The following is a 13,205-nucleotide window of genomic DNA, read 5'->3' as shown; positions in this document are numbered from 1 at the left end:
GGCAACAACCTTGTGAGTGAGTGTGGAAGTGGCTCCTATTAAGAGTTAATCAGTCTACTGTCACTGTGATTCAGCAAATGCAAGTCCTAAACCATGGCCAGGTTCCTGAGTTACAGGATATGTGAGATAAAAGTGTTGTTGCTTAGGAGTATTTGTTCCACAGCAATACATAACTAATACACTGAGTTATTATTATTTTACTGCACCTTCTTATCTGCTTTGTGCACCTAGTTGTCTGCTGAGTTCTATAAAGATTCATTCATTAAAATTTTCATCTTTTCCCTCCTCTCCAGTTTTATAGAAACAGTCTATTCCAACAAAAGCTTTAAAATCCCTGGGAAATTATAGGGAAATAAATTAGATGTCCTGACATCTGCAGAATGTCCTCCAGACACTGTCCTCATTACGCTGCCCTTGGTTCTTCCAGTTCATCAAATCTCATTTAGCTGTGCACCAATTAGACTGCCTTTGGCTAGAAGTGACATAAAGCCTGAAAAATAGTGGATTATATAAGCAAATAGCTTATTTTTCTCACAAAAAGTCTGGAGTTGAGTTGTCAAGGGTGTTATTCTGTCTAAGTTGATAAACTTTGTTAAAGGTCAGAGAGTATTTTAGGTTTTGTGGGCTGTACCATCTCTGCTGCAATTACTAAATTCTGCCTTTAGAGCACAAAAGCAGCACAGATCATATGTAAACAAATGACTGTGTACCAATAAAACTTTATTTATGGACAATGAAATACAAATTTCATGTTATTTTTATGTCATAAAATATTATACATTAAAAAAATTTCCTGTAACCATTAAAACATGTAAAAGCTATTCTTTTTATAGGCTGTATAAAAACAGGCAAGCTGGATTTGCTGGCCTTTGTATTAGCTTCCTTCCACCTTCCTACATTCTCATCTTCAGTGCATGACTTGGTCTTCATGGGCACATCGTGACTGCTGCTGCTCCATTCACTGTGCTGGCATTTCAGGCAAAGAGAAAGGGGAGGGTGAAAGGAAAAGGAGTGTCGCCTAGATCAGATCAACAAAAGCCTCCCAGAAAACTTCAGCTTAGGTCTCAATAGGCAGAACTATGTTAACTTTTTTAGCTGGGCACATAGCAAACCTGATCAAATTTGGGGTTCTATTAGTAAGGATAGAAAGAATGGATATTGGATAACATCATTCAGATTGTAAGTGGTGAAAATGGATTTTGAACCTCTAGGCCAGTGATTCTCAATGGGATGATCAACTCTTACCCTTCCCAGGGGGCATTTGGCCACATCTGGAGATACATTTGGTCATCACAGCTGGTGTGTGTGGGTGCTACTGGCATCTCTTAGGTAGAGGCCAGGGATACTGCTAAACATCTGCAATACAGAATTAACCAGCACAAAAGTCAATAGTGCTAAGCTTTGGGCAACATAGGGGACTCTGTCTCGTTAAAAAAAAAAAAAAAGGCCAAGCTTGAAGAACCTTTCTTAGTCACTCTGCTATTCTCAACTATTTCTTTATCCAGCTCTCAGCTCTTTCTTTATTCAGTTCCCATATATTTGCTGCACGTCTGACAAAGATAATTTAAAGACAAACTGATAATTTTCCAGGTTTCCTCAGGTCTTGTATGCCATTCCGTAATAACTTTAGGAGTAAGTAAAGAATCTAAGAATTAATTACTTGGTTATTCTTGGCTTAGAATTAATTACTTGGTTTTTTAAAGAAGTTAATTGTGGAATAAATACTGTTTAAAACATAAATGTAATATAATAATAAGAAAACCCCAGAATCTCTCCTCACTTTGATCCAGAGAAAGCAAATTTCTGTGAATGCATGGTGAAGTTGAAAAGGAATGTTAATGTACCGCTTCAGTGAAAATACCAACATCTCTGGGGGGTGGCCTCTATGGGTGGTGACAGTACCAAGGAAGAGAGAAGACAGAGCAGATGCTGACTGGCTTTTCTTAAAGCCTAAAGAACTGGTATTATGTGAAAGAATTAGCAACAACCCTGGAAAAGACGGTGGGGGTGGAGGTATAAGGCCAGAAGAGTATTCTTGAATTTCTTTGGCTAGAAATACACCTCCAAATACACCTGCCAGATGCTATAAAAATCTGAACATCACCGAGGAATATAGTCACCAGATTGTCTAAAGTCAATGCTAAGGAAAAAGTCTTAAAGGCAGCTAGAGAAAAAGGTCAGATTATGTACAAAGGGAACCCCATTAGGCTAACAGCAGACTTTGAGCTCAGCAGAAACCCTATAAGCCAGAAGAGACTGAGGACCTATTTTCAGTATCTTTAAAAAAAAAAAAAAAGAAAGAAACTCCAAACAAGAATTTCATACGCAACCAAATTAAGCTTCATAAGCAAAAGAGAAATAAAATCTTTCTCAGAAAAACAATCACTAACAGAATTTACTACCATTATATCAGCCTTGCAAGAGATCCTTAAGGCAATTCTAAACATGGAAATGAAGGAGCAACACCTGCTACCACAAAAATCAAACCTAACTACATAATCCACAGACCCTTTGAAGCAACATACAAAAGAAACTACAAAACAACCAGCTGGTAACTTCATGATAAGATCAAAGCCTCACATATCAATATTAACCTTGAATGTAAATGGTCTTAATGCCCCACTTAAAATGCACAGAGTGGCAAGTTGTATTAAAAAAACACCACCACCACCACCACCCATTCATCTGTTGTATTCAAGAAACCCATCTCACACATAACAACACTCACAGACTCAAGGCTGGAGAAAGATCTATCATGCAAACAGAAAACAAAAAAGAGCAGGGGTTGTTATTCTTATATCAGATAAAATAGACTTTAACAACAGTTAAAAAGGGACAAATAATGGCACTACATAATGATAAAGGGTTCAATCCAACAAGATGACATAAGTATCCTAAATATATACACACCCAACATTGGAGCACCCAAGTTCATAAAACAAGTATTTCTAGATCTATGAAAAGACTTAGCCACACAATAATAGTGAGGGACTTGAAACCCTCTGACAGTGTTAGAACATTGAGGCAAACAACTAACAAATAAATTCTGGACTTAAATTTGACACTTGACGAATTGAATCTAAGAGACATCTATGGAACACTCAATCCATCAACCACAGAATACATATTATCCTTATCTGCACATGGAACATACTCTAAGATTGACCACATGCTCAGTCGTAAAGCAAGTCTCAATAAATTCAAAAATTAAAATCATATCAACCATACATTCAGACCACGGTGGAATAAAAATACAAATAAGACTGGGCGCAGTGGCTCACACCTGTAATCCCAGCACTTTGGGAGGCCGAGGGAGACAGATCACGAGGTCAGGAGATGGAGACCATACTGGCTAACACGGCGACACCCTGTCTCTACTAAAAGTACAAAAAAATTAGCCGGGCGTGGTGGCAGCGCCTGTAGTCCCAGCTACTCAGGAGGCTGAGGCAGGAGAATGGCGGGAACCCGGGAGGCGGAGCTTGCAGTGAGCCGAGATCGCGCCACTGCACTCCAGCCTGGGCAGCAGAGTGAGACTCCATCTCAAAACAAAAACAAAAACAAAAACAAAACAAACAAACAAAAATATGTACCAAGAAGATCTCTTAAAACCACACAATTACATAGAAATTAAACAACTTGCTCTTGAATGACTTTTGGGTAAACAGTTAAATTAAGGCAGAAATTTAAGAACTCTTTGAAATAAATGAAAACAGAGACACAACATACCAAAATCTCTGGGATGCAGCTAAAGCAGTGTTAAGAGGGAAGTTTATAGCAATAAACACCTACATCAAGAAGTTAGAAAGATCTCAAATTAACAATGTAACATTGCACCTGAAGGAACTAGAAAAACAAGAAAAAACTAACTGCAAAGCTAGCAGAAGAAAAGAAAAACTAAAATCAGGGCAGAACTGACCAAAATTGAGACACAAAAATCAATATAAAGAATCAACAAAAACCAAATCTGGCTTTTTTGAAAGGATAAATAAAATTGATAGATTGCTATCTAGATTTACAAAGGAAAAAAGGGAGGAGATCCAAATAAGCAGAATCAGAAACAACAAAGGTTAAATTACAACTGATCCTACAGAAATATAAAAGATTCTCAGATTATTATGAACACCTCTAACAAACTAGAAAATCCAGAGGAAATGGACAAATTCCTGAAAACATACAACCTCCCAAGTCTAAGGAAGATAAAACCCGGAACAGACCCAACTTCAGTAAAGACCCAGGATACAAAAATAAATGTACAAAAATCAATAGCATTTCTACACCCCAATAACGTTCAACCTGAGACCCAAATTAAGAATGCAATCCCATTTATAATAGCCACAAACACACATACACACAAACCTGGAAATATATCTAACCAAGGATGTAAGCGATCTCCACAAGGAGAACTACAAAATTCTGCTGAAAGAAATCATAGATGATGCAAACAAATAGAAAATGTCTCATGCTCATAGATTGGAAGAATCATCATTAAATGGCCATACTTCCCAAAGCAATCTAAAGATTTAACACTATTCCTATCAAACTAGTAATGTCATTTTTCACAGAATTAGAAAAAACTATTCTATAATTCATATGTCACCAAGAAAGAGCCCAAATAGACAAAGAAATTCTAAGCAAAAAGAACAAAGCTGGAGGTATCACACTACCGAAGTTTAAACTATGCTACAAGGCTACTGTAATCAAAACAGCATTGCACTGGCACAAAACAGGCACATAGACCAATGGAACAGGATGGAGAACCCAGAAATAAAGCTGCACATCTACAACCATCTGATCTTTGACAAAGTTGACTATGGGGTTTTCTAGGTGCTGGGGTAACTGGCTGGCTATATGCAGAAGAATGAAACTGGACTCCTATTTCTCACTATTATACAAAAATTAACTCAAGATGGATTAAGACTTAAAGGTACAACCACTCCGGGTTTTTGGCCTGAGCAATTAGAAAGTTGGAGTTGCCATTCAATGAGAGAAGAAAGATGTGGGAGGGGCCAGGGTGTATAGGGCAGTTCAAGAGTTTATTTCTGGACATGAAAGCTTGATATGCTAATTACACATCCAAGTGGAGATGTCAGGTTAGTTGTTGGTTATGGGGGATTCAAGTTCAGAGGCAATGTCTGACTTTGGTGACAATTGTCTGACACATAATTTTAGGACTCATTAGTATTTAAGGTCAATTAGGGAGACAATTCGTGAACTGGAAGATTGGTTTGAAGGAATGCAAAATGTGGCAAAGTGTGATAAAACGATAAGAAATAAGAAACAGATGAATAGGCCTGGAGGAAAGGAACAAGGTGATCCAACATATGTCAAGAGGAGAGAGGAGAAAGAGAAGATGGGAAGAGTGGGAGAAGAAATGATGCTTGGAAAAAATATGGCTAATAGTTTTCCAGAATTAATGAGAGATATGAATGTGTACATTAGAAAATCCAGAGACTATCAAGCAGAGTGAATAAAAGTGAAAGTATTCTTTGATATATCAGAGTGAAATTGAAGATTAGAACAAATAAACCCCCCAAATCTTAAAAAGCAGAGAAAATAACAGATGAGGCCGGCACAGTGGCTCAGGACTGTAATCCTAACACTTTGTGAGGCTGAGGCGAGTGGATCACCTGAGTCAGGAGTTTGAGACCAGCCTGGCCAAAATGGTGAAACCTGGTCTCTACTAAAACTATAAAAATTAGGCAAGCATGGTGGCATGTATTTGTAATCCCAGCTACCTGAGAGGCTGAGGCGGGCGTATCGCTGGAACCCAAGAGGTGGAGGCTACAGTGAGCCGAGATCACACAATTGCACTCCAGCCTGAGCAATAGAGAGAGACCTTGTCTCAGGAAAAAAAAAAAAAAAAAAAGCAAAAACAGATTAATTGTCAACTAGATTGACAGTTCACTTTTCAATAGCAAAAATAAAAACTAAAAGCACTAGAATTGTCAAGGTATTGAGAGAAAATAACTGTCATGCTGCATAGCTAGCCTATCATTCAAGAACAAAGGAAAAATAAAGATATTTTCAGGCAGACTTAAAAAAAAATCTTCTGAAGAATATATTGCAGGAAGAAGGAAGTTAAGTGAGCTGCAAAAACCAATGGTGAGGTGCGGGGAAAAGACAAGTATATGGGAAATCTAACCAAACAATAAATACACAGAACAACAAAAATAAGAATAACAGATCCAGATTATGGGGAAAAGATAGAGGTAAATTGCTGGCCGTAATAATATATAAGATCAGAAACAGATAATCAAAGTTAAAAGTTTCTTGCAGCCATTCTGACTAGAATTGAACTACTGATTAGATTTTGTTTTCTTTTTTTTCTTCAGCTTTTATTTTAAGTTCAGGGGTACATGTGCAGGATGTACAGGTGTGTTACATAGGTAAATATGTGCCATGGTGTTTTGCTGCATAGATCATCCCATCACCTAGGTGTTAAGCCCAGCATCCACTAGCTATTCTTTCTAATTCTCTCTCTCCCCATAACCCCCACCAAAAGGCCCCAGTGTGTGTTTTTCCCCACTATGTGTCCATGTGTTCTTATCAATCAGCTCCCACTTATAAGTAAGAACACATGGTGTTTGGTTTTCTGTTCCTGCAATAGTTTGCTGAGGATAATGGCTTCTGACTCCGTCCATGTCCCTGCAAAGGACATGATCTCATTCTGTTTTATGGCTGCATAGTATTCCATGTTGTACATGTACCACATTTTCTTTATCCAGTCTATCACTGATGGGCATTTAGATTGATAGCCATTGTGAATAGTGCTGCAATGAACATATACGTGCATATATCTTTATAATAGAATGATTTATATTTCTTTCGGTGTATGCCCAGTAATGAGATTGCTGGGTCAAATGGTATTTCTGCTTCTAGATCTTTGAGGAACTGCCACACTGTCTTCCACAACGGTTGAACTAATTTACACTCCCACCAACAGTGTAAAAGCATTCCTTTTTCTCCTCAACCTTGCCAGCATCTGTTATTTTTTGACTTTTTAATAATAGCCATTCTCACTGGTGTGAGATAGCATCTCATTGTGGTTTTGATTTGCATTTCTCTGATGATCAGAGATATTTGTTAGTGAGGTGTGTGGGTTGTTAAATGTAACACTAAAAGATAAAACTTCCAGATCGTTGGAGGTTAAAAAAAGAAATAAAGAGAACTTGGCCAATGTAATATAGAGAAGAGAAAATGAAAGGGGCAGATAAAAGCATAATAAACAGAAATAACAAAATATTATAGAAATTAAAATTTCAATAATTATGATCTATGTAAACAAACTCACTATTTTTAAAAGAGAGAATCAGATTGGTTAAACAAAATCTATAAATATGTTGCACTTGAGTGTGTGATGGTCATTTCAAACTTAGGAAACAAAACTTATTTCCCGGTTCTTCATGTGTCCTTGTCAAGAGGCCTACTACAGTAATGTTTCTAGCCTTTGGCCCTAGTGCTTATGGCTTCTTCCCATAACCAATGGCTCAGGAGTTCTTGAGTGAGTCTAACTAATCTAATGAAATGTTGCAAAGCCTGGAAATCCACTTTTTTCTTCTCTCTCTGCCTTGGATCTGTACGAGGCAGAAATACTGGGGAAGTATGTCTTCCCTTAGATTTCAACTTTTCCTTGGGTGTGCTCTTCTAAGGTCTGGACTGGAAGGTGGAGGTAGAGAGACAGAGAAACACACACACACACATACAGAGAGAGAGAGAGAGAGAGAGAGAGAGAGAGAGGAGAGAGAGAGAAAGGGAGGGAGAGAGAGAGAACCCGCCCAACTGACTTTCACAACAAAGCCATATTCTCCAAACATCTTTAGTAGGAAAGGTGATGGTTGATCTCTCTGCTTGACCCTAGAAGCCTTTGGTTTCAAACCCAAAATTGGAATTGAGGTGTTGGTTTTTAAGCCTCCTGTCAACCCAACAAGATTTCCAAATTGTACTCTGGGTTTTCTTCTTAAACTTGCTCCTCCTGTAGTCTTGCATCTCGGAAAATGGCTATTCAATTCTTCTCATCAACTTGGAATCATCCTTGATGTGCCCTTTCCATCACATCTTACATCCAACCCAACAGCAAATCATCTTGGTTCTGCCTTCGAGATACATTTAGAATCTGACCATGGTTCCCTGCTTTCAGTGCTGCCCACCCTTGCTCTGCCATCCATACAAGTTTCTCACCTGGAATATTGTCATAATCTGTTCTTCAGTGGAAATCAGATCTGGTCACTCGTGCACTCCATTTTAGTCAGAGGAAAGTCCAGCATCCTTATTGTCACCTCAGGCCCTTTTGGGCGCTATCCCTCCATCTCACTGGTCCACCCCAGACTGACCTCCTCTCCTGTGCTCTCCCTGTGACTCTTCACTCTACTTACAGAAGTGGGATTGGCTGCCTGCTATCTCCAAGTGTGCCCAAGCCTGCTTTTGACTGTGGGCTTGTTCCCCAGTTCTTCTATAAACCTGGGATCTGTTTTCCTAGGTATTTCCCTGGCTTGCTCCCTGATTTCCCTGGCTTCTCAAATACCACTATATCTGCAAATTCTTCACTGACTACCCTCCACAAAACAGTACTCCCTCCCACTCCCCCATACCCTCTTACTCTAATTTGTTTTTCTTCATACCTCTTGTATTACCTTGTTAGTTATTGTCTTTCTTCCTCTCCTGCCCTCTGACTGCCCCCTGCAGACTGTAAACTCCTTGATTGCAGGGACTTTGTTTAGTTCACTTCTGTTCTCCCTTTGCCTAGAACTGTACTTGGCACAGAAAAGCCAGTGAATAATAGTTTTGTTTTGAGTTAACTATGACTGCTGTTTGTGAGAATTAATCCTAAAATATGGAATAGAAAAAAGTTGAGTTGAAACTGAGAACAGTATTTCAGGAAAATATAAACCAAAAGAAAGCTGGAGTGACTGGCAGCGTTAATGCCAGACCACACAGACTTTAATGATAAAACAAAATTTAGGATAGAGACAATCACTATACAAAGAGAAAAAAAGAAAAATTTCTAGTAAGATACTAGAATTCTAAACCTGTGTTCCCCCATGTTACCACTTGGATCTATATGTTGCAAATATTTTAAATTACATTTGGAAATGGACAGATCTACAGTCATGATGAGGGATTTGACATGCTGTGCTCAGTAATGCATAGTATAAACAAAAATATTAGACAGGATATAGGAGATTAAAATTTGAAAGCTTGATATAATGGATACACATCCTTGTTCCCAACATGTAAAGAATTCTTGAATGTTCATGACACATTAAACAATTTCCTAAATAGTGACACTAGAGCAAATTTTAATAAATGCCAAAAACGAATATCAAACATACCATGTTTCCTCAGTGTAGTCATACCACAGTGCAATCAAATTAGAAAGCCATATAAAATATTAATCCTTATCCACAATTTAAAATTTTAAAACACAATTTTAAGTATCTCAAGGGTCAAAGCAGAGTCCATTATGAAAATCTAAAGATATCTGGAAGTGAATGACAGCACCAGTGTTACAGAACAGAACTCATGGGATGCAGTTAAAATTGTAACTGGAAAGATGGCTGTATCCTAAATGCTTGCATTAGAAAGGAAGAGGACCACGAAATCAGAACTAAGTGTCCAAATGAAGACTCTTGAAAAAACTGAAATTTCATTTTTTTCTTCTCATTTTAAAAGAAATGAAAAGTTGTCCTGGCCCCTAGAAGTGTTGCTGGCTGTCAACCCTGGTTCTATGATGCATGTGTAGTGTGGAGATTCAACTAAATGGATCATCTATGGCAAGAGGCTTCAAGAAAAGCATGAAGAAAATGCAGTAAGTTCTCATGTCCCTCTCATGCATTTCTCATCCAGCTTTTCGCTGGAGCACAGCACACAGCCGCTGAGTTGATCCTAATGGCCTGTCCTCTCAAAGACTGAGATTGTCGTCGACGTTTTCTGTGTGTGATGAATCATAAGGTGACTTAGCAGAAGTGAGAAGATGGAAATAGGCAATTAGCTTCTGAAAGTTAAAAATGGATGCAGTAGAAGAAAAATAATTATTATTTTAGCTTATCCTCTATTTTCCATATCAAAATAATATAAACAAAAGTGACAGAAACTTTGCTTTTAAAGACAAGTAAGGAGGCAAGAGAGATGTCTGCTCTGAATTCATCATTCACATGGCTAACTGTCTCCCTTCCTTTGGGTCTTTACTGAAGTGTCATTTTATCCCAGAGGACATCTGTGACCACCATGTGTAAAATGACAACATCCCCTAACACGAAACACCCCAAAGCCCCTTGCTCTCCTTTATTGATCTCTACGCCCCATCAGGAATGGGAACTGACTTGGCAATGACTTGGTGTCTCGTTCACTGTTGTTCCTACAACCTATGGTCATGGTTGACATAAATATTTACATCTCAATTGGTGTTTGATGAATAAAACATAAATGCATTTGCTAGAGTATTTATTAAAACGGGGCCCTTGGACTTGAACCCTTGGCAGTTCCGAATGCTGACCACATTGGAAGCTTCAACTATCATCCGGTTTAGTGGTCAGAGTTGATTTGGCTAATTTGAACGATTCAGCAAGAGTCTTTTGAACCTATTTATTATGCTAATTACATCCTTACCAATCTGCATGGTCCAGGGGAGTAGATTTTCTTGCCTGTAGATTGTTCTTCAGACTAGAATAGACAAGAAGATTTCCCCTCTTTTTAGAATCTCTGCAGATATTTCGAAGATATATTTGAGGAGAAAAAAAAATTCTCCATTCTTCCTTCACTCGTATGTGAATCTGGGCTTGGACATTTAGAGCAATTCCTGCTGATCAACCTGAAAAGAGAAAATTTAACAAAAGAGATACAGGAAGATACTGGAAATAAAGTCCGTATAGGACTTTATAACTTAAACTCTCCCAGGACACTCCAGTTCTCTGGTAGTAATATAAAGTAATATTTCTTAAAGCAATATGACAAATAAAATGGCATTTTCCTGAGTGAAAAATGGGGTTGTAATGACCTCGAATGACTGTGGTTAGTATGTGAGTAATGATGAGATTCTTGATCCTCTATCTTTGTTGGTAGGTCATTCTTGCCATCAGTAACTGGAACAAGAGTTAAAATGCATGTGGCATTTCCAAAATGCCATTTCTTGTTGAAAGGTTAGCACAATAATAAAGTTTTAGGGAACATATGAGGCCTGCTTTCTTGTTTATTGTAGGATGTGTAGTTAAAAGGCCTGTTGTCAGCCATGCCAAAGATCATATGATTGCAAGCTAGTTACAACTTGGTTTCTAAACATTCAGTGACCTGATATTATGAATGACTAGGGTGTTGGAAGGAGCAATTATTCTTTTCACAGATGTATTTTAATTCTAGGGAGCCTCTTATATGAGATGTATGCAGAGACATTTCATGGTGAATGAAATAATTTCCTTTAAATTTCATATAGATGCCAAAACACCACGTGATAAAATCCAGCATGCAAGTTATATGATAAGAGCAAAGTCATTTTCATAAGACCAACTTTGCATAGGAAAAGAGTAAAGTTCTTTAAAATGTTTTCTTTGACTCTGAAGAATTCATTGTAGAAATTATGTTGACCTGAAACTGGAAGATGAAGAAATTAGATTTAAAATATCACAAAGTGATTTATGGGACCAGCCACCTGTCATATCTGAATCAAAGTTCAGGGTAGTTGCTGTTTTACTTAATAGCACACCTTCACTAACAATTATTATAAGGAATGAAGACAAAGTAAAATATGTAGAATTTATGGAGCACTGTGCAAAGCATTAATGATTAATGATCATGAAATATCAACTATATAATACTAAAAATATTTAGCACCTTTTATTTTACAAAGTGTTCCACATCTATTTACTTATTAAGCACTCAAAACAACCCTCAGTTTCAACACTTATCTTGGGCCAGTTGTACCAGTTCTCAGGGATATTCAGGAAGGTGCTCAGGAATATCTGTTCTGAGGCACATCCTTCTTAAGTGGCAGAGCCTGGAATCTTCTGCAATTTTTCCTACCATTCCCCATGCTGAATATTTAAATCCAGCAACCTCCTTGTCTTGTACCATAATGTTGGCTGTTTAATACCGGGTGCTGCAGATGTGTAAATGAAGATGGCAGAAAATGTTCATATGACTGAAAGAGATGATAAAATAGATGTTTTAAAATAATTTAGAAAGCCACTATGAGGGAGTAAGTTCTGCCCCAAATGCCAACAAGAAGCAACTTGAATATAAGTGATACGGTATTTATCTTGACTACTTTCTAGACTGAAATTGGCATATTTAACCTGCAATTTAAAAATTGATTATCCATATATCTAATTTAAAAACTGGAGAGCGTAAAAGAGCTGATAATGAAAGGCAGTGTCTTTTAAAGGAACTGACTGATCCCAGTCTTCTCCGCTCCATCCCGAGCTCCCACCTTTTTGAGTTCTGCATTGACTTTAATATTCCCAGGCTGCTAACGTTGACGATCTGAGTTTTAACATGGATTAAGCCTCCCGTGTTTGGATATAGAATGATTAAAAAACAATAAACTGCAATAGCCTCCTAACTGGTCTCTCTGCTTCCACCTTTGCCACTTCTAACCTGTTCTCATTGCAGCAGCCTGAATGATGTTGTTAGAGATCGCATCACTCATCCGGCCCCATTCCCTGCAATGTCCACCATTCACTCAAAGTAAAAGCCAAAGTCCGTCTAAGGACCTGTAAAGCCCCACACAACCCGCCCACCTCCTCCCACTCAACTTCCCTCCCACCTTCCCACTCTCTCACTCATTTGCTCCGGGACAGACTTCTTTACCCTTTTGGTAGGCAAATAGCCTTCTCGTCAAAAGGCTGTTCATGGCCTTCGGATGGCTACCTCCTCGCCACATTCAAGTCTTCCTCGGATGACATCTTTTCACCTACTTTCATTGGCCCCTATGCACCTTGCTTCACAACTCACGCCCTATCCCTCTTTGCCTGTTCTAGCATTTCCCCAATGTACTTAACCCTACAACACTTACCTAATGATTATCTACAATATATTATGGATCTCCTCTAGAATGTAGCGTACAATGGGAAGGCTTGTTTGTTTCCTGTCTTGTTCACTACTGTAGTCCGTTCGCCTACACAAGCCTGGCACATAGTAGGGAGTCAATAAACCTGTGTTGAATGAACATGCAGAATTTCTGTTAAGATGATTATACAAACATTGCTTACTGAAAA

General features: G+C 38.2%; 1 long non-coding RNA gene across 3 annotated transcripts in view; it reads left to right on the top strand.

Moving 5' to 3' along the window:
• The window catches only part of LOC139359053 (uncharacterized), a 351,645-nt gene that overhangs the window by 278,008 nt on the left and 60,432 nt on the right, over positions 1–13,205 (top strand). For all 3 annotated transcript variants that reach the window (XR_011614617.1, XR_011614618.1, XR_011614616.1), the window contains exon 4: positions 9,670–9,805. This is a non-coding gene — a long non-coding RNA (uncharacterized lncRNA). The remainder of the gene's footprint in view (positions 1–9,669; positions 9,806–13,205) is intronic.

The sequence above is a fragment of the Macaca nemestrina genome, chromosome 16, assembly GCF_043159975.1.
Source record: "Macaca nemestrina isolate mMacNem1 chromosome 16, mMacNem.hap1, whole genome shotgun sequence".
In the NCBI taxonomy this organism is placed as follows: Eukaryota; Metazoa; Chordata; class Mammalia; order Primates; family Cercopithecidae; genus Macaca; species Macaca nemestrina.
Note: the sequence above shows the minus strand (reverse complement) of the source record. Positions and strands in the feature narration are given on the sequence as shown.